The 25,116-nt window shown below is 37.9% G+C and overlaps 1 pseudogene; it reads left to right on the top strand.

Annotated features, from left to right (window-relative positions):
• The first annotated feature begins 2,542 nt into the window (after window positions 1-2,542).
• On the top strand, window positions 2,543-2,734 carry LOC115860279 (cytochrome c oxidase subunit 7C, mitochondrial pseudogene; annotated as a pseudogene).
• Window positions 2,735-25,116: the final 22,382 nt, after the last annotated feature.

The raw sequence follows: 25,116 nt of genomic DNA, 5'->3' as shown, positions 1-25,116 counted from the left end.
CTAATCAATCAGTGTGATACACCACATCAACCAATTGAAGAATAAAAACCATATGATCATCTCAATAGATTCAGAAAAAGCTTTCAAAAAAACTCAACACAATTTATGATAAAAACTCTCCAGAAAGTAGGCATAGAGAGAACCTACCTCAACATAATAAAGGCATTTTATGACAAACCCACAGCTAACATCATACTCAATGGTGAAAAACTGAAAGCATTCCATCTAAAATCAGGAACAAGATGAGAATGTCCACTTTCACCACTTTTATTCAACATAGTTTTGGAAGTCCTAGTCATGGAAATTAAAGAGGGGGGAAAAAAATAAAAGGAATCCAAATTGGAAAAGAAGAAGTAAAGTTGTAAGTGCAGATGACATGATACTATATATAGAAAATCCTAAAGATGCTACTAGAGCTCATCAATGAATTTGGTAAAGTGGTAGGATACAAAATTAATACACAGAAATCTGTTGCATTTCTATACACTAACAATGAAAGATCAGAAAGAGAAATTATAGAAACAATCCCATTTACCATCACATCAAAAAGAATAAAAATACCTAGGAATAAACCTACTTAAGGAGGCAAAATATCTCTACTATGAAAACTAAGATTCTGATGAAAGAAATCAAAGATGACACAGGCAGATGGAAACATATACCATGTTCTTGGACTGGAAGAATCAATACTGTGAAAATGACTATACTACCCAAGGCAATCTACAAATTCAATGCAATTACTATCAAATTACCAATGGCATTTTTCACAGAACTAGAACAAAAAAATTTTTAATTTGTATAGAGACACAAAAGACCCCGAATAGCCAAAGCATTCTTGAGAAAGAAAAACAGAGCTGGAGGTATCAGGCTTCAGACTATACTAAAAAGCTACAGTCATCAAAAAAGTATGGTACTGGCACAAAAACAGAAATATAGATCAATGGAACAGTATAGAAAGTCCAGAGATAAACCCACGCACCTATGGTCACCTAATGTATGACAAAGGAGGCAAGACTATACAATGGAGAAAAGACAGTCTCTCCAGTAAATGGTGCTGGGAAAACTGGACAGCTACATGTAAAAGAATGAAATCAGAACACTCCCTAACACCATACACAAAAATAAACTCAAAATGGATCAAAGACCTAAATGTAAGACTGGATACTATAAAACCCTTAGAGGAAAATATAGGCAGAACACTCTCTGACATAAATCTCAGCAAGATCTTTTTTGACCTAACTCCTAGAGTAATGGAAATAAAGACAAAAATAAACAAATGGGACTTAATTAAACTCAAAAGCTCTTGCACAGCAAAGGAAACCATATACAAAATGAAAAGACAAGCCATAGAATGGGAGAAAATATTTGCAAACGATGGAACTGACAAGAGATTAATCTCCAAAATTTACAAACAGTTCATGCAGCTCAATAGCAAAACAAACAAACAACCCAATCAAAAAAATGGGCAGAAGACCTAAATAGACATTCCTCCAAAGAAGACATACAGATATCCAGGAGGCACATGAAAAGATGCTTAACATCACTAATTATCAGAGAAATGCATATCAAAACTACAATGAGATATCACCTCACACTGATCAGAGTCGCCATCATCAAAAAGTCTACAAACAATAAATGCTGGAGAGGGTGTGGAGAAAAGGGAACCCTCCTTCACTGTTGGTGGTAATGTAAATCGATATTACTACTATGGAGGTTCCTTAAAAAACTAAAAATAGAGATACCATACGATACAGTAATTCCATTCCTGGGCATATACCCTGAGAAAACCATAATTCAAAAAGATACATGCACCCCAGTGTTCATTGCAGTGCTGTTTCCAATAGCCAAGACATGGAAACAAGCTAAATGGCTATTGACAGAGGAATGGATAAAGAAGATGTGGTACCTATGTACAATGGAATATTACTCAGACATTTAAAAGAATGAAATACTGCCGTTTGCTGCAACATGGATGGACCTGGAGCTAATCATACTAAGTAATTAAGTCAGACAGAGAAACACAAATATCATATGATATCATTTATATGTGGAATCTAAAAAAACATGATACAAATAAACTTATTTACAAAATAGAAACAGACTCAATGACTTAGAGAATGAACTTATGCTTACCAGGGTAGAAGGGGGAGGGGGAGGGATAAATTGAGAGTTTGGGATTGACATGTACACACTGCTCTATTTAAAATAGATAACCTAACACAACATTGTAAAGCAATTATACTCCAATAAAGATGTTTAAAATAAATAAAATAAAATTTGGAAAAAAAAATAAACATAAAATAGATAACCAAGGACCTACTGTATAGCACAGGGAACTCTGCTCAATACTCCATAATAACCTAAATGGGAAAAAAATTCGAAAAAGAATAGATACAAGTATATATATAACTCATTCACTTTGCTGTACACCTGAAACTAACACAACATTGCTACTCAACTATGCTCCAATACAGCTTGGTGTGCCACCACCATTTCTTGCACCTTCAGTCTCTGCGCCTTTCGCAGAGCTTCCCACAGCACTATGTTGGGATAGAGCATCCAGAGGTTCACAACCTCTGTGGTCCGTAGGAGCCACTATGAGGAGGATCCAGGGAAGAATTTACCATTTTCAGTGGAAAAGAAGTAGCAGTTACTAGCTATTATGAGTTTGTACTTTGGGTCTAGATTTGCTGTGCCTTTCTTTAGAGTAAGACAGCAACTGCTTAAAAAATAATCTATGAGATAGATATGTAGAGCAGATTTTAAGAGGGGCAGTCTCTTTGAAAAAACGATCAAATTCTTGAACTCAGAATCCTAGATATGTTTGTAAATAAACTTATGGCATAAACCCTTAATGCTTCTTCTCTGAAATATGGAACATGCTAATTGAACTTGTACTTACTTTTTATTTGGGTAATATTCCATTATTAGTTTCTTAATTAAATATTACATGATTTAGCTTGTTTCTTGATCTTAAATTCTGAATTATAATTTTTGTTTGCTGGTTCAGGAATTTGTAATTCACTGTAAAAGAGAAATGCAAACTTTGTCCTGTAAGTTTTTTTAATTTAAGGGGAGAAAAAAGATACACTTTTAGTCTTTTTTTACTTTGAAGGAATAAATTCATTTTTCTCCATAAGTGACAATTAGTTAACCATTAGGAAAACCAGTAGTGTATGCAGATTTAAGTTCAAGAGCTTCATTTTATTCATCTTGACTTGTACCCTAAAAGTGAACTTTTTCACTTGATAAATGTGCTACTGACCAACAGTAGTCTTTTTTAGAATGAATGAAAGAATATTTGAAATGGAAAGTAATCGCATATTAGACAATATAGGAAATATTCCCATTTTATTCTGCAGCTTTGACTGGTAGAAATGGGTTACGAGATGGCTCTGATTAGTAATTGTATCAGTGAATCAAAATTATGAGTAGTGAAATGCTGCTTACCACTTAAAATGTAATGACTTAGTTCCTAGGGCTTTATATTAGGGCAGGGGAAAAGTAATTAGCTACTGAATATTTTAATCCCAATTTGGTCCCTAGAATACCTATCTTTCTTTAGGCTCTTCAATAACCACCTGGCAACTACTTAAATATGGATGCAATTTAGTCTAAATGACTTTGTCTAACCATTCCATGTATTTGTGTGTTGTTTTTTGATTATCCACTGATGAGTCAGATGTTATTCTGTGCTTGGAGAGTTTTTCTATGTAACATTAAGACCATTGTTATGGGAACAGTAGAAGCAAGAGTAAGAGTTTAGGGTTCATAAAATGATTTTGAATTCTTGGTTCGAATCTTTGCTCAAATACAAATGTAACATTCTGGATTTTCTTGGAGGGAATGGGAATAGAGCCTCCTTCCTATTTTTACATTTGCTGAGCTATATAAAAATATTTTAAGTGCTGGAAAAATAACTATACTCCAATATAAAATAAAAAAATTTTTAACTGTTCTGGACATATTAACACCTCACAATAGACTTTAGAGCAAACAGCAAGGTTAAAAAGAGTTACTACATGATAAAAGTTGCCATTCACCAGGCAGATAAAACAAATTATAAAACCATAGCCTCAAAGTATATAAAGCAAATTTGATAGTGTTACAAGGAGGAACCAAAACTCTACCACCATGCCAGGAGATTTTAACATAACTCTCTCAATAATTGTCTTGAGCAAATAAAAAGTGATAAGGATAGAATATTTGAACCACAAAACAAATAAGCTTGATTGAGAGATGTATGTAGAACCCTGCAATTAGAGAAAACAAAACATTTTCAAACTCACAAAAAACCATGTACCAGGCACAATGCCACAAGAAAACTTTTTCAGTATCACATAATCAAAATCATAAAACATGTTCTCTAATCATAATCCAGTAAAACAGAAATCAATAACAGAAAAGATGACCAAAGAATCTGTACATTTGGAGACTTAAATGTGTAATTGTTAATAATTCATAAGTCAAAGAAGAAATTATAATAGACATTAGAAACTATTACAAATTAAGTGATTAGAGATACATCTATATATATTATCTGTTATCTATTAGAGATATATATCAGAACTTGTATGATGCATGTACAACCACAGATGGAGGGAAATATGTGCATTAGAAAAAAAAATGTCTATATTAGAAAAGAATAAAAAGTTTACAGAGAAGAGATCTGAGAATTCAGCTCAAGAAATTACAAAAAGAACAGCAGAATAAACCTGAAGAAAATGGAAAGCAAAAAAAAGAGTAAGAGCAGACATTTTTAAAACAGAAAACAAGTCACAGCAAGGATTAATAAAACCAAAAGCTGATTTTTTGCAAAAACTAATAAAATAGCAAACCCACAGCAAGACTGATCAGGAAAGAGAGTATAAACAACATTAGGAACAAAAAGGAAGACATAGTTTTCACAGATTTAGCAGAGATTTTTTTAAACATAACGGATTACTACAAACAACTTTATGCAACCTATATGAAAACGTAAATGAAATGGACCATTTCCTAGAAAACAAATGAAGTCAAGAAGAAATGGAAAACCTGAATAAGCCTATAAAAGAAAGCAAATCAATAGTTAATCAACTCACAAAAACAAAAACAAAACACCAAGCCCAGACACTTTAAGAGGCATCTCTATCTTACACAAAATATTTCAGAAAATAGGAAGAAGGAAAAGCTCCTCAATTCATTTTATGACGCTGGGAAATTCTTAAAACAAATGCCAGACAAGAACAGTAAAAGAAATGAAAATTATGGGCCAATCTCACTTATGAACAATGATAGAAAAATTCCAAATAATACTCTAGCAAATCAGATTTTTAGAAGATAATACCTCATGACCAAGAAGAGCATATCCCAGTAATACAAGCATTGATAAATTCTAAGGTACTAGTGTAATTCACTACATTAACATATTAAGGAAGAAAAATCTGTGATTCCCTCAATAGATACAGAAAAAGCACCTGATACAATTAAACACCCATTTATGATTTAAAAAAAAACTCTTAACTAATTAGTAATAGAAGGGAACTCTCTTGGGAAATAAATTAGTTTTGAGAATTATCACTAGTAATGCCCAATGGGTACAATTACTGGCACTTGAAACCGAGTGGACAGGGGGACCTCCCGGAGCCTGCCTGGCAGCATTTCATCATTACTGCTGACCAGGAAATGCTGTGTATGTAGTCATCTTTCCTTTTCTGAAGAGAAATTCATGTAGGACTCCATCCTGCACTTGCTTCACCACCGGTCATTTGCTTAGGCAAGGGGAGGGCCGGAACTTGTCTTATGAGTTCACAGCTCATTGGATGACATGAAACTATATCAGGACCTAAAGGAGAGCCTGCGCATCTCCCAGAGAGCTCCTCGTATTTGATCTAGAAGGAGCAACTAGATGTGCCCTGGCTTGTATCCCTTGGGGAGAGGGCACCATGTTACATGTGTGACAAAGATTGAAATAGATCTTTTGTACATGGAAGGGCAGACTGCAGCAAAAACTACCCAGCTGTTCACAAACCTCATTCTTTCTTCCTTCCAGGCACACCCATCCACTACAGAATCCAGCCTCCATCACCGTTACGTGTGGCCATATGACTGAGCTCTGGCCACTGGAAAGTAGGCATAAGTGGTACACATCACTTCCAGGCCTGATCCATAAAATTCTCCTATGTATGACCCTCCCATGTTCCTTCTGCTTCCATGGTGGCTTTAGAAACCACAGTTTGGAGAGGACTTGGGTCCCTTGTGTGATCATTTAGATAACTGTCCACCCACCAGAAATATATGACATGAAAGTTAACTGAGCAAAAAATAAACTCACTTTTTGCTGCAGACACTGAGATTTTGAGGTCTGTTACAGCATCTAATATTACCTTAACTAACAGAGGTAACTAAATCCCACATCATATTTTAGGTGACATGTTAAACTCGTTCTCTTTAGAGTCAGCAACAAATCAAGAATGTTCAATGTCTCACGGGGATTCCTTAAAAAACTAAAAATAGAGCCACCATATGATCCAGCAATGCCACTCCTGGGCATACATCTGGAAAAGATGAAAACTCGAATTTGAAAAGATACATGCACCCCAATGTTCATAGCAGCACTATTTACATCAGCCAAGACATGGAAGCAACCTAAGTGTCCATCAAATATATGACTGGTTTAAGAATATGTGGTGTGTATATGTGTATATATATATATATATATATATATATATATATATATATATCACACAATGGAATATTACTCAGTCATAAAAAAGAATGAAACATTGCCATTTGCAGCAACATGGATGAACCTAGAGATTATCATACTAAGTGAAGTCAGAGAAAGACAAATATTATGATAACACTTATATGTAGAATCTAAAAAATAATACAAATGAATCTATGTACATAGCAAAAACAGACTCACAGACACAGAAAACAAAGTTATGGTTACCAAAGGGGAAGGGGGGGATAAATTAGGAGTATGGAATTAATAGATACAAACTACTATACGTAAAATAGATAAGCAACATGGATTTACTATATAACATAGGGAATAATATTCAATATCTTACAATAAACTATAATGGATAATAATCTGACTATATATACATACTTATATAACTGAATGGCTTTGCTGTACACCTGAAACTAACACAATGTTATAACTTCAATAAAAGAAAACAAAGAATGTTCACTGTCTCCCCTCCTTTCAGTATGGTGCCAGAGACTCTAGCAAGTATAGGTAATAAGACGGATGGACAGAAGGAGGGACTGATAGATAGATATGGGTGGGTGGGTGGATGACAGACATACATAAGATTGAAAAGGAAAAACAAAAAAGTTATTATTTATGGTGTATATAAATATGTGGAAATCAAAGAGTTTCTAAAGACATACTATTAAGAACAAATAAAAGAGTTTGGCAACTTTGGCAAGAGATACAGAAAAGTCACTTGTGAGTTTATACAAACAATTTGAAAATGTCATTTTTAAATGATGCATAATATATAATAGCACAAAAAATACAAGGTACCAAAGGATAAATCTAACCAAAGTATATGCCAGTGTTTTACAGAGAAAATTATATGTTTATAAAAGACATTTAAAAGACTGATACAAACGATGATATATGTTCATGACTGGGAAGGCCCAATATCCTAAAGATAGACATTCTCCCTCAAATTAACTATAAATTTTACGTACTTCCAATCAAACCTAATCAAATTCAAATAAGACCAAGAATAGCCAAGACAATCTTGGGGGTAGGGAATGGTAGATAAGATTTCTTACAAAGCTATAACCATTAAAATATAGTCATATTGCTGCAGGAATGAGTAAATACACCAATGGAACTGAGTAGAAAGGTCAGAAACAGATTAGATAGACAGATAGACAGACAGACAGACAGATAGATGAGCCAGATACACAGCACAAGAAGCAGCATTTTTAAAAATCAGGGAGAAAATATATGCAATTCAATCAGTGGTTATAAGATAATTAACTATCCATATTGAGATAAGATAAATTTAGAGCAACACTATAAAACCTTTAGAAGAAAACATAAAATATCTGGACAAATTTCCAAGATATACAAATAGCTCATATAACTCAACAACAAAAACAGAAACAACCCAATTGAAAAATGGGCAGAAGACCTAAATAGACATTTCTCCAAAGAAGAAATACAGATGGCCAATATGCACACGAAAAGACGCTCAACATCGCTAAGAGAAATGCAAGTCAAAACTACAGTAAGGTACTACCTCACACCAGTCAGAATGGCCATCATTAAAAAAATCTACAAATAACAAATGCTAGAGAGGGTGGAGAAAAGGGAACCCCCTACATTGTTAGTGGGAACATAAATTGGTGCAGCCACTATGGAAAACAGCATGGAGGTTCCTCAAAAAACTAAAAATAGAGTTGCCATATGATCCAGCAATCCCACTCCTGGGCATATATCCAGACAAAACTCTAACTCAAAAAGATACATGCGCCCCTATGTTCACAGCAGCGCTATTCACAATAGCCAAGACATGGAAACGACCTAAATGTCCATCGACAGATGAATGGATAAAGAAGATGGGTTACATATAGATGATGGAATACTACTCAGCCATAAAGAAGAATGAAATAATGCCATTTGCAGCAACATGGATGGACCTAGAGATTCTCATACTAAGTGAAGTAAGTCAGAAAGAGAAAGATAAGTACCATATGATATCACTTATGTGAAGAATCTAAAATACAACACAAATGAATATATCTATGAAACAGAAAGGACTCACAGACATAGACAACAGACTTGTGGTTTCCAAGGGGGAGGGGGGCAGGGGAGGGATTCACTGGGAGTTTGGGATGAACAGATGCAAACCCTTATATATAGGATGGATAAACACACATATCACAGAAATGAAACCTGATGGGCAACAATAAAATGAAAGGTTACTCAGTTTCATTAATAAGTAGGAAAATGCTCTTTAAATTTACATTGCAGCACAATTTCGCCCTCATAAGAGTGGCAGTAATTAACAAGTCCAATAGCACCCAGTTCTGATGAGTTCCTGGGGAAACAAGATCTTTATACACTTCTAGAGGAAGTACAAATTGGCACCACCACTCTGGAGAGCAATTTGGCAAAATCTAATTAAGTTAAAGATGTGTATATCCTGTAATCCAGCAGTTACATTTCTAAGTATATACCCTAGAGAGGCTAGCACATATGCACGAAGTAGTATGTAAAGAATGTTCACAGTACCACTGTTTGTAATAAAGAAAAATTGGAAACAACCTAAATGACCAGTGGCAAAAAAAAAAAAAAAAGATAAAAAATTGTGGTCTAGGACTTCCCTGGTGGCACAGTGGTTAAGAATCTGCCTGCCAATGCAGGGGACACAGGTCTGAGCCCTGGTCCGGGAAGATCTCACATGCCACGGAGCAACTAAGCCCATGCGCCACAACTACTGAGCCTGCACTCTAGAGCCCGCAAGCCACAACTACTGAGCCCAAGTGCCGCAACTACTGAAGCCGGCGCGCCTAGAGACTCTACTCTGCAACAAGAGAAGCCACCGCAGTGAGCAGCCTGCACACTGCAACAAAGAGTAGCCCCCGCTCGCGGCAACTAGAGAAAGCCACGCACAGCAACAAAGACCCAACACAGCCCAAAATAAAAATAAACAAATTAATTTTTTTTAAAAATCATCGTCTAATCACAGAAAGGAAATGTTAAATGAATGAATTTGAGCTACATGTATTAACATGGATAAACTCAAAAACATAAGATTGAGTTTAAAAATCAACTTACTTGGAGGTTCCAGAAAGATGGCGGAAGAGTAAGATGCGGAAATCACCTTCCTCCCCACAGATACAACAGAAATACATCTACATGTGGAACGACTCCTACAGAACACTTACTGAATGCTGGCAGAAGACCTCAGACCTCCCAAAAGGCAAGAAACCCCCCACGTACCTAGGTAGGGCAAAAGAAAAAAGAGAAAACAGAGACAAAAGGGTAGGGACGGGACCTGCACCAGTGACAGGGAGCTGTGAAGCTAGGAAGCCCCTTTGCGGGCGGAGACTGTGGCTGGCAGAGGGGGAACGCTTCGGGGCCGCGGAGGAGAGCGCAGCAACAGGGGTGCGGAGGGCAAAGCGGGGAGATTCCCGCACAGAGGATCGGTGCCGACCAGCACTCACCAGCCCAAGAGGCTTGTCTGCTCACCCGCCAGGGCGGGCAGGGGTGGGAGTTGAGGATTCAGTCGGAGCGCCGGGAGAGGACTGGGGTTGGCAGCGTGAACACAGCCTGCAGGGGGTTAGTGCACCACAGCTAGCAGGGAGGGAGCCCGGGGAAAAGTCTGGACCTGCTGAAGAGGCAAGAGACTTTTTCTTCCCTCTTTGTTTCCTGGTGCACGAGGAGAGGGGATTAAGATCGCTGCTTAAAGGAGCACCAGAGACGGGCGTGAGCCGCGGCTAAAACCGCGGACCCCAGAGACGGACATGAGACGCTAAGGCTGCTGCCGCCGCCACCAAGAAGCCTGTGTGCGAGCACAGGTCACTGTCCACACCCCCCCTTCCGGGGAGGCTGTGCAGCCCGCCAATGCCATGGTCGCGGGATCCAGGGACAACTCCCCCGGGAGAACGCACGGCCCGCCTCAGGCTGGTGCAACGACGGCGGCCTCTGCCGCCGCAGGCCCGCCCCGCACTCCGTGCCCCTCCCTCCCCGCCCCCCCTCCCCGGACTGAGTGAGCCAGAGCCCCCGAATCAGCGGTTCCTTTAGCCCCGTCCTGTCTGAGTGAAGAACAGACGCCCTCCAGCGACCTACAAGCAGAGGTGCGGCCAAATCCAAAGCTGAGCCCCTGGGAGCTGTGACAACAAAGAAGATAAAGGAAAATCTCTCCCAGCAGCCTCAGAAGCAGCGGATTAAAGCTCCACAATCAACTTGATGCACCCTGCAGCTGTGGAATACATGAATAGACAACAAATCATCCTAAATTGAGGAGGTGGACTTTCAGAGCAAGATTTATGACTTTTTCCCCTTTTCCTCTTTTTGTGAGTGTGTATGTTTCTGTGTGAGATTTTGTCTGTATAGCTTTCCTTCCACCATTTGTCCTAGGGTTCTGTCCATCCTTTTTGTTTGTGTTCGTTTGTTTTTAATATTTTTTCTTAATAATTATTTTATTTTAATAACTTTATTATATTTTATCTTATTTTATTTTACTATATCTTCTTTCTTTTTTTCCTTCCTTCCTTCCTTCCTCCCTTCCTCCCTTCCTCCCTCCTTTCTTTCTTTCTTTCTTCCTACTTCTACTAATTCTTTCTTTCTACTTTTTCTCCCTTTTATTCTGAGCCGTGTGGATGAAAGGCTCTTGGTGCTGCAGCCAGGAGTTAGTGCTGTGCCTCTTAGGTGGGAGAGCCAACTTCAGGACACTGGTCCACAAGAGACCTCCCAGCTCCACATAATATCAAACGGCAAAAATCTCCCAGAGATCTCCATCTCAACACCAGCACCCAGCTTCACTCAATGACCAGCAAGCTACAGTGCTGAACATCCTATGCCAAACAACTAGCAAGACAGGAACACAACCCCACCCATTAGCAGAGAGGCTGCCTAAAATCATAATAAGGCCAAAGACACCCCAAAACACACCACCAGACATGGACCTGCCCACCAGAAAGACAAGATCCAGCCTCATCCACCAGAACACAGGCACTACTCCCCTCCACCAGGAAGCCTACACAACCCACTGAACCAACTTTAGCCAACTAGGGACAGACACCAAAAACAACGGGAACTACGAACCTGCAGCCTGCAAAAAGGAGACCCCAAACACAGTAAGATAAGAAAAATGAGAAGACAGAGAAATACACATCAGATGAATGAGCAAGGAAAAAACTGACCAGCCCAAACAAATGAAGAGGAAATAGGCAGTCTACCTGAAAAAGAATTCAGAATAATGATAGTAAAGATGATCCAAAATCTTGGAAATAGAAAAGACAAAATGCAAGAAACATTTAACAAGGACCTAGAAGAAATAAAGATGAAACAAACAACAATGAACAACACAATAAGTGAAATTAAAAATACTCTAGATGGGATCAATAGCAGAATAACTGAGGCAGAAGAATGGATAAGTGACCTGGAAGATAAAATAGTGGAAATAACTACTGCAGAGCAGAATAAAGAAAAAAGAATGAAAAGAACTGAGGACAGTCTCAAAGACCTCTGGAACAACATTAAACGCACCAACATGCGAATTATAGGGGTTGCAGAAGAGGAAGAGAAAAAGGGACTGAGAAAATATTTGAAGAGATTATAGTTGAAAACTTCCCTAATATGGGAAAGGAAATAGTTAATCCATTCCAGGAAGCACAGAGAATCCCATAAAGGATAAATCCAAGGAGAAACACAGCAAGACACATATTAATCAAACTGTCAAAAATTAAATACAAAGAAAACATATTAAAAGCAGCAAGGGAAAAACAGCAAATAACACACAAGAGAATCCCCATAAAGTTAACAGCTGATCTTTCAGCAGAAACTCTGCAAGCCAGAAGGGACTGGCAGGACATATTTAAAGTGATGAAGGAGAAAAACCTACAACCAAGATTACTCAACCCAGCAAGGATCTCATTCAGATTTGATGGAGAAATTAAACCTTTACAGACAAGCAAAAGCTGAGAGAGTTCAGCACCAACAAACCAGCTTTACAACAAATGCTAAAGGGACTTCTCTAGGCAAGAAACACGAGAGAAGGAAAAGACCTACAATAATGAACCCAAAACATTAAGAAAATGGGAATAGGAACGTACATATCGATAATTACCTTAAATGTAAATGGACTAAATGCTCCCATCAAAAGAAACAGATTGGCTGAATGGATACAAAATCAAGACCCATATATGTGCTGTCTACAAGAGACCCACTTCAGACCTAGGAACACATACAGACTGAAAGTGAGGGGATGGAAAAATATATTTCATGCAAATGGAAACCAAAAGAAAGCTGGAGTAGCAATTCTCATATCAGACAAAATAGACTTTAAAATAAAGACTATTAGAAAACAAAAAAGGACACTACATAATGATCAAGGGATCAATCCAAGAAGATATAACAATTGTAAATATATATGAACCCAACATAGGAGCACCTCAATACATAAGGCAAATACTAACAGCCATAAAAGGGGAAGTCGACAGTAACACATTCATAGTAGGGGACTTTAACACCCCACTTTCACCAATGGACAGATCATCCAAAATGAAAATAAATAAGGAAACACAAGCTTTAAAGGATACATTAAACAAGATGGACTTAATAGATATTTATAGGACATTCCATCCCAAAACAACAGAATATACATTTTTCTCAAGTGCTCATGGAACATTCTCCAGGGTAGATCATATCTTGGGTGACAAATCAAGCCTTGGTAAATTTAAGAAAATTGAAATTGTATCAAGTATCTTTTCCGACCACAATGCCATGAGACTAGATATCAATTACAGGAAAAGATCTATAAAAAATACAAACACATGGAGGCTAAACAATACACTACTTAATAACAAAGTGATCACTGAAGAAATCAAAGAGGAAATCAAAAAATACCTAGAAACAAATGACAATGGAGACACGACGACCCAAAATCTATGGGATGCAGCAAAAGCTGTTCTAAGAGGGAAGTTTATAGCAATACAATCCTACCTTAAGACAGGAAACGTCTCGAATAAACAACCTAACCTTGCACCTAAAGCAATTAGAGAAAGAAGAACAAAAAAACCCCAAACTTAGCAGAAGGAAAGAAATCCTACAAATCAGATCAGAAAATGAAAAAGAAATGAAAGAAACAATAGCAAAGATCAATAAAACTAAAAGCTGGTTCTTTGAGAAGATAAACAAAATTTATAAACCATTAGCCAGACTCATCAAGAAAAAAAGGGAGAAGACTCAAATCAATAGAATTAGAATTGAAAAAGGAGAAGTAACAACTGACACTGCAGAAATACAAAAGATCATGAGAGATTACTACAAGCAACTCTATGCCAATAAAATGGACAACCTGGAAGAAATGGACAAATTCTTAGAAATGCACAACCTGCCAAGACTGAATCAGGAAGAAATAGAAAATATGAACAGACCAATCACAAGCACTGAAATTGAGACTGTGATTAAAAATCTTCCAACAAACAAAAGCCCAGGACCAGATGGCTTCACAGGCGAATTCTATCAAACATTTAGAGAAGAGCTAACACCTATCCTTCTCAAACTCTTCCAAAATATAGCAGAGGGAGGAATGCTCACAAACTCATTCTACGAGGCCACCATCACCCTGATACCAAAACCAGACAAGGATGTCACAAAGAAAGAAAACTACAGGCCAATATCACTGATGAACACAGATGCAAAAACCCTCAACAAAATACTAGCAAACAGAATCCAACATCACATTAAAAGTATCATAGATCATGATCAAGTGGGGTGTAATCCAGGAATGCAAGGATTCTTCAATATACGCAAATCAGTCAACGTGATACACCATATTAACAAATTGAAGGAGAAAAAACATATGATCATCTCAATAGATGCAGAGAAAGCTTTTGACAAAATTCAACACCCATTTATGATAGAAACCCTGCAGAAAGTAGGCATAGAGGGAAGTTTCCTCAACATAATAAAGGCCATATGTGACAAACCCACAGCCAACATCGTCCTCAATGGTGAAAAACTGAAAGCATTTCCACTAAGACCAGGAACAAGACAAGGTTGCCCACTCTCACCACTATTATGCAATATAGTTTTGGAAGTTTTAGCCACAGCAATCAGAGAAGAAAAGGAAATAAAAGGAATCCAAATCGGAAAAGAAGAAGTAAAGCTGTCACTGTTTGCAGATGACATGATACTATACATAGAGAATCCTAAAGATGCTACCAGAAAACTACTAGAGCTAATCAATGAATTTGGTAAAGTTGCAGGATACAAAATTAATGCACAGAAATCTCTGGCATTCCTATACACTAATGATGAAAAATCTGAAAGTGAAATCAAGAAAACACTCCCATTTACCATTGCAACAGAAAGAATAAAATATCTAGGAATAAACCTACCTAAGGAGACAAAAGACCTGTATGCAGAAAATTATAAAACACTGATGAAAGAAATTAAAGATGATACAAATAGATGGAGAGATATACCATGTTCTTGAATTAGAAGAATCAACATTGTGAAAATGAGTCTACTACCCAAAGCAATCTACAGATTCAATGCAATCCCTATCAAACTACCACTGGCATTTTTCACAGAACTAGAACAAAAAATTTCACAATTTGTATGGAAATACAAAAGACCCTGAATAGCCAAAGCAATCTTGAGAATGAAAAACGGAGCTGGAGGAATCAGGCTCCCTGACTTCAGACTATACTACAAAGCTACAGTAATCAAGACAATATGGTACTGGCACAAAAACAGAAAGATAGATCAATGGAAGAGGATAGAAAGCCCAGAGATAAACCACACACATATGGTCACCTTATCTTTGATAAAGGAGGCAGGAATGTACAGTGGAGAAAGGACAGCCTCTTCAATAAGTGGTGCTGGGAAAACTGGACAGCTACATGTAAAAGAATGAAATTAGATCACTCCCTAACACCATACACAAAAATAAGCTCAAAGTGGTTTAAAGACCTAAATGTAAGGCCAGAAACTATCAAACTCTTAGAGGAAAACATAGGCAGAACACTCTATGATATAAATCACAGAGAGATCCTTTTTGACCCACCCCATAGAGAAATGGAAATAAAAACAAAAATAAACAAATGGGACCTAATGAAACTGAAAAGCTTTTGCACAGCAAAGGAAACCATAAAGAAGACCAAAAGACAACCCTCAGAATGGGAGAAAATATTTGCAAATGAAGCAACTGACAAAGGATTAATCTCCAAAATTTACAAGCAGCTCATGCAGCTCAATAATAAAAAAACAAACAACCCAATCCAAAAATGGGCAGAAGACCTAAATAGACATTTCTCCAAAGCAGATATACAGACTGCCCACAAACACATGAAAGAATGCTCAACATCATTAATCATTAGAGAAATGCAAATCAAAACTACAATGAGATATCATCTCACACCAGTCAGAATGGCCATCATCAAAAAATCTAGAAACAATAAATGCTGGAGAGGGTGTGGAGAAAAGGGAACACTCTTGCACTGCTGGTGGGAATGTGAATTGGTTCAGCCACTATGGAGAACAGTATGGAGGTTCCTTAAAAAACTACAAATAGAACTACCATATGACCCAGCAATCCCACTACTGGGCATATACCCTGAGAAAACCAAAATTCAAAAAGAGTCATGTACCAAAATGTTCATTGCAGCTCTATTTACAATAGCCCGGAGATGGAAACAACCTAAGTGCCCGTCATCGGATGAATGGATAAAGAAGATGTGGCACATATATACAATGGAATATTACTCAGCCATAAAAAGAAACGAAATTGAGCTATTTGTAATGAGGTGGATAGACCTAGAGTCTGTCATACAGAGTGAAGTAAGTCAGAAAGAAAGAGACAAATACCGTATGCTAACACATATATATGGAATTTAAGAAAAAAATGTCATGAAGAACCTAGGGATAAAGCAGGAATAAAGACGCAGACCTCTTAGAGAACGGACTTGAGGTTATGGGGAGGGGGAAGGGTGAGCTGTGACAGGGCGAGAGAGAGTCATGGGCATATACACAGTAACAAACGCAGTAAGGTAGATAGCTAGTGGGAAGCAGCCGCATGGCACAGGGATATTGGCTCGGTGCTTTGTGACAGCCTGGAGGGGTGGGATGGGGAGGGTGGGAGGGAGGGAGACGCAACAGGGAAGACATATGGGAACATATGTTTATGTATGACTGATTCACTTTGTTATAAAGCAGAAACTAACACACCATTGTAAAGCAATTATACCCCAATAAAGATGTTAAAAAAAAAAAAAAAGACTCATGTACCAAAATGTTCATTGCAGCTCTATTTACAATAGCCCAGAGATGGAAACAACCTAAGTGTCCATCATCGGATGAATGGATAAAGAAGATGTGGCACATATATACAATGGAATATTTCTCAGCCATAAAAAGAAATGAAATTGAGCTATTTGTAATGAGTTGGATAGACCTAGAGTCTGTCATACAGAGTGAAGTAAGTCAGAAAGAGAAAGACAAATACCATATGCTAACACATATATATGGAATTTAAGAAAAAAATGTCATGAAGAACTTAGGGGTAAGACAGGAATAAAGACACAGACCTACTACAGAATGGACTTGAGGATATGGGGAGGGGGAAGGGTAAGCTGTGACAAAGTTAGAGAGTGGCATGGACATATATACACTACCAAACGTAAAATAGATAGCTAGTGGGAAGCAGCCGCATAGCACAGGGAGATCAGCTCGGTGCTTTGTGACCGCCTGGAGGGGTGGGATAGGGAGGGAGACACAAGAGGGAAGAGATATGGGAACATATGTGTATGTATAACTGATTCACTTTGTTATAAAGCAGAAACTAACACACCATTGTAAAGCAATTATACCCCAATAAATATGTTAAAAAATTAAATCATTGCTATACTTATTATTTAAAGTATAAATATACACGTATAAACTGTAATCATCTATTCTTAATATAAATATGGCTCTGGATGGTGGGTATAATTTTCTAATTTTTTTAATAAACAAAAATTCATTTCAAAATTCCAAAAAGGAAAGAAAAGAGAAAGAACAATAAAGTGTCACTTTCAAGATGGTAAGCTAAATCAAGGCCACAGTATTCTCCTTTGGCAACAAATCCATAAAAGTGTTGGCAAAATCATTAATAATAAATACATACTGTACTTATGTTTAAAGCAAGAAAGGAAACTCTAGTTGACCACAAAATGTGAGGAATCCATGAAGGGCAAAAAAGAGAGAGAAAGCTGAAAACTGCAAAAGGATGCCACTGGCCAGGATACAGAACAAAAACAATTCGCTTAGAAAAAAAAAAAAAAAGAAGACGAAGGAAAAGAAAGGGTGGGGAAAAAAAAAAGTTTCGTGCTCATGATGAAAACTCAGGGCCAGAGAAGGCCTGGGTCCATGGTGACTAACAGAGACCTGGTAACACGAACACAGATGTAACCCTGCTCATTCCCACCACCACCCGCAATGCGCCAAGCATCATCATGAAGGTGTCTGCCTCCAGGGAGGAGCAGTGGTTGTGGATGCTTAGGTAAGAGAGATAGGTACTATCCCAAATAGACGGGAACAATGCTAATGGAAATGGGGACAAGGCTCACTCATGCCCAGAAGATCAACCCCCAAGAAGTCCTTCTCAGGAAAGCAGCAATAGTGGTTCCCACGCATCCTGACAAACGCACTGTGCACAGAACAGGCAGACACTAAGGGTCGCTCAGCTAAAGATAAGTGCACAGTCATGGATCACCAAACACCAACAACCTGAGAGAGGGAAACTTGGCAAACAGGACAGCTAAGTCCAAGGAAATAGAGTTAGGAGAGCAATTAGGACAGGATTTTTTATCATAAGAATATTATATTTACATACTTAGAAAAATATGAGGATAACACATCCATTAAATAAAAAGAATAGGCTATGAAAAATCACCACTCAATAAAAATTAAACTTTTGAGATTTAAAAAACTCAATAAAAGGGCTGAGTTGCAGGATGGATGCATCTAAAGAAGGAATCAGAGGCCAGAAACGCTTTTAGAACAGGGCACCAAGGAATAGAAAGAAACTACATAAGAAAATTAGTGAGGGGAAAGTAGGGGGAAGAAAAACAAACATTAAACATGGCCACAACTAAAGACGTATCAATATCAATATATGCATCTGCAGAAAGAAAGGACCCAGAGAGTGCTAAAATAAATCTCACACACACCTACCAGACATGAAAACTAGAGATAAAGCCTCTATGATTAAAACAGCGTAATACTATGCATGACTAGACACACAGGCCAATGGAACAAAACAGAAAATCCAGAAATATGAAAATTTAGTTTACAATAATGCACTATCTCAAATCAGCAGGGAAAAGATGGGCTTTAAGGAAAAATTAGTGTTGGTACACTAGATTGTTATAGAGAAGATAAAACTCGATCAGTTCCTTACACTAAACCCCTGGATAAATACCAAACAAATCAGAGTTCTAAAAGTTAAAAATGAAACCATACAAGAATTAGAAAAAAAACATGGGTTAATATCCAACATGATTGGAAAAAGTGAGGAAAACTTTCCTTACTATGTCTCAAAATCCAGAAGCAATTAAAAACAAAAACATAAATTTGACTACAAGAAAGTCAAACTTTTATACGACAAAAAATCAATAGCTCCTGTATACTAACACTAACCAATTATAACATATAGTAGAAAAAGAAAGATATCAGGGGCTTCCCTGGTGGTGCAGTGGTTAAGAATCCACCTGCCAAGGCAGGGGACATGGGTTCGAGCCCTGGTCCAGGAAGATCCCACACGCTGTGGAGCAACTAAGCCCGTGCACCGCAACTACCGAACCTGCGCTCTAGAGCCCGTGAGCCACAACTACTGAGGCCACGTGCCGCAACTACTGAAGCCCGCACACCTAGAGCCCGTGCTCTGAAACAAGAGAAGACACCGCAGTGAGAAGCCCGCACACCGCAATGAAGAGTAGCCCCTGCTCACCAGAACTAGAGAAAAGCCCGCGTGCAGCAATGGAGACCCAGGGCAGCCAGAAATAAATTAATTAAACAAAACAAAACAAAACAAAGATATCAGTACCATAATGTATCTTGGAATATACCTAATAACAAATGTGCAAGCAATAGTACAACTATAAGACTTAATTAAAGGATAATTAAAACATGACCTAACTGGAGAGGTAAACCATTTTCAAGACTGGGAGGATTTATAATAAAATTATCAATTCTCTCCCCAATAATCTATAAATCCAATGCAATCACAATTCTAATACCAACAAGATTTTTCAAGGAACTGCATAAGGTATTCTGACATGCATATGAGTGTGGGGAGGGGGAACTGGATGAGGGCAGTCAAAAGGTACAAACTTCCAGTTATAAGATAAATAAGTACTAGGAATGTAACATACAACATGATAAATATAATTGACACTGCTGTATGTTACATATGAAAGTTGTAAGAGAGCAAATCCTGAGAGTTATCACAATGAAAACTTTTTTTCTATTCTTTAATGTTGTATCAATATGAGATGATGAATGTGCACTAAACTTATTATGATAATCAAATTAATTAATTAAATGCTTATGAAAATATAAATATAAAAATGGTACAGTTCCTTTGGAAGACAGTTTGGCTGTTTCTTATGAAACTAAATATACTCCTACCCATGTAATCCAGCAATTGTACTGCTTGATATCCACCCTTAGGAGCTAACAACTTATGCCCACATAAAAACTTGCTCACGAATGTTTACAGCACCTTTATTCATAATTTCTAAAACTGAAAGCAGCTAAGATGTTCTTCAGTAGGTGAATGGATAAACTGTGGTACATCCAGACGACGGAATATTATTCAGCACTAAAAAGAAATGAGCTATCCAGCCATGAAAAGATATGGAGGAACCTTAAATGCATATTACCAAGTGAAAGAAGCCAATCTGAAAAGGCTACATACTGTATGATTCCAACCATAAGACATTTTGAAAAGGCAAAACTATGAAGACAATAAAATATCAGTGGTTGCCAGGCTTAGGAGAGGGAGGGATGAATAGGTAGAGCACAGAGGATTTTTAGGGGAGTGAAAATATTCTGTATGATAACCGAAGGATGGATACATGTCATTATACGTTTGTGCAAACCAACAGAATGTACAACGCCAAGCATGAACCCTAATGTAACCTATTGGACTTTGGGTAACATGTCAAAATAGGCTCATCAATTGTAACGAATGTATCACTCTAGTGAGGGATGTTGATAACAGGGGAGGCTGTGCATGTGTCGGGGCAGGATGTAGGAAATTTCTGTACCTTTCCCTCAATTTTGCTAAGAAGCATAAACTGCTCTAAAAATTTTGTCTTAATAGAAAAATAAGTTAATTTTTTTTAATGTACATATACAAATGTAGTAAAAAAACAAGTTTGAAAAAGAAGAGTGGAGCTTGCCCTACTGAACATCAAAACATATTATAAAACTATAGAAATTAATATTGTTTGTATTAGTGTAAGGATAGGTGAATAGACCAGAAGAATGTAATTGAGAGCTCAGAAATGGATTCATATGTATATAGAGGCATTACAAATCAGTGGGAAGAAACTGGACCTTTTAATAATGTTACTGAGGTAATTGAGTCTCCATTTGGGGAAAAAATAATTATGTAATAATTACAGTATTATAATATTATAGTATGTCCCTACATACTATTCTCTAAAGTAAATTCTAGGGAGGCATAAATTAGGAGTATAGGATTAGCAGATACACACTACTATATATAAAATAGATAAACAAGGATTTACTGTACAGCACAGGCAACTATATTCAACATCTTATAATAATCTATAATGGAAAATAATTTGAAAAAGAATATATATAAAATCACTTTGCTGTACCCTTGAAACTAGCACAATATTGTAAATCAACTATGCTTCAATTTAAAAAAAGGAAATTCCAGATAGAGGAGAGATCTAAACTTCCCTGAAAAAGTCAAAGCTTTATAAGAAAATGGGAACTTAGCTCTTTCAAACAAATAATGAACAGATATAAATATAAATTAAAAATTTTAAATTTGACTAAATAAAAATGCAAAAGTGTAGTGGGATAACTGAGGACATGGAAAGGAGACGTGACCCATGAGCCCCCCCACCCCCAGCAAACTGGGGGCTGGCGAATAAGCCAGAACTGCAAACAGTCCTGATTGCTTTGAGCCGCCCCGGCAAACCGGGAGCATGCGAATATGCCAGAGTTGTGAACAGTTCTGAATGCTTCGAGCACCCCCTCGGCAAACCGGGGGCCTGCAAAAGAAGCATTGAGTGCTTTGGGCACTGATCCATGAGATGTCCTCAGTATAATCAGAGTGGTGGGAACGCAAGGAAATGTCCTTGTGCTACTTCAGTATAATCAAAATAATGGTGGGAACTTTGTGCTGTTCTTGCGCTCAAGGACGAAGCACGGCAGGTGCTCACGATAGCCAATTATTGCTTGTATAATTAATATAAACATAGGTTGCTGCTTTGGCACTTCTGAAATGTTAAGAAAACAAGTCTTAAAGTGTAAATCTAGATAATGTTTTAATAAAAGTTGCCACAGCAAGACAGACGGCGCTGTTTTGCCTGAGCGAGTGGCAGCCCTCTACTGCTGTGCTTTGGCACAATTCATCTCGTGTGATGCGCTTACTTTCGGCCCTGTCCTAAGAAACTACAACAAAAAGTATAAAAGGTAAAAACAAAATAAACAACATGAAAAGTCATGCTGTATACTGAAGAGTACATTTATCACACACCTAACAAAGTATTCAGCATACACAAAGACTCCCAGGAAAAAGGAACCCAATAGAGAAATGGATAGATGGGCATTCATCTATGCCCTTTTTTCTTTTTTCTTTTTCCATCTATGTCCTTTTGTAGTGCCTGCTCATACTGACTCTGGGCTTAAAAATATGACTTGCTTTGGCAAATGGGGAAATAAAAAACTTGACATAAGCAAAAGCTTAAGGTTTTGCCTTACAGACCCTCTCTGCTGAACCTAGGAATCTTAAGAACATTGCCTGACAAGACCAGAGTAACAGTGATCAGGCGTAGAAAGGATGAAGCTCTTTAAAAATTATGGGTATAGCTTTTAGAAAATGGAGTTGAATAGAATCAGATACAAAGAAAATCCATAAAGTTTTTGAGGATATTGTATAAGTGCCTCCAGACTGGGCTGAAACTGTTCAAAATGTAAAAAGGCCACTGGACAGGAAAAAGGCTGAGAAATTGTGCAAAGGGCGTACTTTCTCTTCAGGAGTGGCCAAAGGAGGGCAATGGAAAATTAACAACACCTCAGAGGGTGATGTCAAGGGCCTTGGAATATAATGGACTAGAAAGCCACTCCTGGTAAGCAGAATTAGGTGCCATTCAAAGGACATTCACCATCTGGGAAGTCCCTGGTGGTCCAGTGGTTAAGACTTGGCACTTTCAGTGCTGTGGGCCCGGGTTCAATCACTGGTGAGGGAACTAAGATCCCACAAGCCGCACGGAGCAGCCAAAAAAGAAGGACATTCACCATCCCTGAAGTAGGAGGTACCTGGAGTGAAGTCCTGCCAAAAACAGGGGAACCTGGCACTATTTTTCCACCTTGATTTTAGAATTTTTATGAACAGTGATTCAATATGCCCTCCCCATTCTTTCCCTTTAAATGGGAGTGTCTGTTGCAGGTGTCCTGTCCTTGTCTCACCATTGTATTTGGGAGCAGAGAGCAGTGACTTGTCTTTTTAGTTCACAGGTCCCCAGATAAAGAGAAGTTGCATCCAGGGAGCCATATGCAGATCTGATGTTGATCATGAGGTCCTAGACTCCAAGCATAATGACATGATTGGAAAATCTTTGGGAGATCCTGGAATGGGGGTGAGCATAATTTGCATATGGGAGGGAGGTGATTAATCATGGCCAAATGGTAGACTATGGTAGACTGACTGCTTTAATGGCCCCATTGTTTCATACCTCCCTGTATCTATGATTTTTAGCAGTGCCCTCACAATGTCTCTGGACCTAACCATGTAATTTGCTTTAGCCAGTGGGATAGTAGTAAATGGGATACAAGCAGTCTTCAAAATGTGCCTACATGTTTCCATTTCCTTTCTTGAACTCATAATGAGAAGATTTCCAGAATGCCCTAATGGAAGGATAAGTGGGGAAAAGGAAAGTCATTCCACTCTAGACCATCCAGGACAACCAGACCACAGTCATCCAGCCAGCTTATAGATAGGTCAGCCCCAATCAGTTGATCTACCCAGGCAACCTAGAGACTCATGGTGGCTGTTTTAAACTACTAAGGTTTGGGTTGATATGTTAAGGAATAGGATGGTATTCAAAGGTGACTTTAGCCTTACTCGTAATTTTCCTTTTAAAAAAAGATGATGAAGAATAAGACACAGATTATTTGTGTGATTAAATATTGATTTTTTAAAGTGACAAAGGGTACAAACAATTAATTCTTAAAAGAGTAAATACAAATCCAAAAACCTATGAAAATATACTCAGTCTCAGACAAATGCAGCTTAAAAGAGTAGGATCTACTTTTGCTCATCCACTTGGCAAAAAATAACAAGTTTAATAAGATTAAATATTTACAAAGATATGGGGGAAATGAGCACACAAGAAAGATCTGGTGGAAGTACAAACTAGTATAGCAACTTTGTCCATGTCTGAATATTCTAAGGTCATAAATTTTAATTCTTAGTATCCATTTAGAACCAAAAAGCATCAAAAAATATTATGCCTCCCTACCACTCCTCCCATCAGAATAATAAGTAACTCTCAAAACAAAAAACAATAGACATGAAGAGACATTTCACTGAAAAGGATTATACAGATGGCAAACTAGCACATGAAAAGATGTTCAACATCATTAGCCATGAGAGAAATGCAAATCAAGACCACAATGAGCTATCACTACATCTATTAGAACAGTAACATAATAGTGACATTGCCAAATGCTGACACAGATGAAAAGAAATTATATCTCACATACATTGCTGGTGGGAATATGGAATGGTACAGCTATATCAAAATGTACAGGTACATCACAATCTCCCAAGACTGAACCAGGAAGAAATAGAAGATATGAACAGACCAACTACAAGTACTGAAATTAAATGTGTGATTAAAAAACCCTCAAGGGCTTCCCTGGTGGCGCAGTGGTTGAGAGTCCGCCTGCCGATGCAGGGGACGCGGGTTCATGCCCCGGTCCGGGAAGATCCCACATGCCGCAGAGCGGCTGGGCCCGTGAGCCATGGCCGCTGAGCCTGCGCGTCCAGAGCCTGTGCTCCGCAACGGGAGAGGCCACAACAGTGAGAGGCCCATGTACCACAACAACAACAACAACAAAAAAACCCTCAACAAGCAAAAGTCCAGGACCAGAGACTTCACAGGTGAATTCTACCGAACATTTATAGAATA

Source organism: Globicephala melas, chromosome 3 (assembly GCF_963455315.2).
Source record: "Globicephala melas chromosome 3, mGloMel1.2, whole genome shotgun sequence".
Lineage (NCBI taxonomy): Eukaryota > Metazoa > Chordata > Mammalia > Artiodactyla > Delphinidae > Globicephala > Globicephala melas.
Note: the sequence above shows the minus strand (reverse complement) of the source record. Positions and strands in the feature narration are given on the sequence as shown.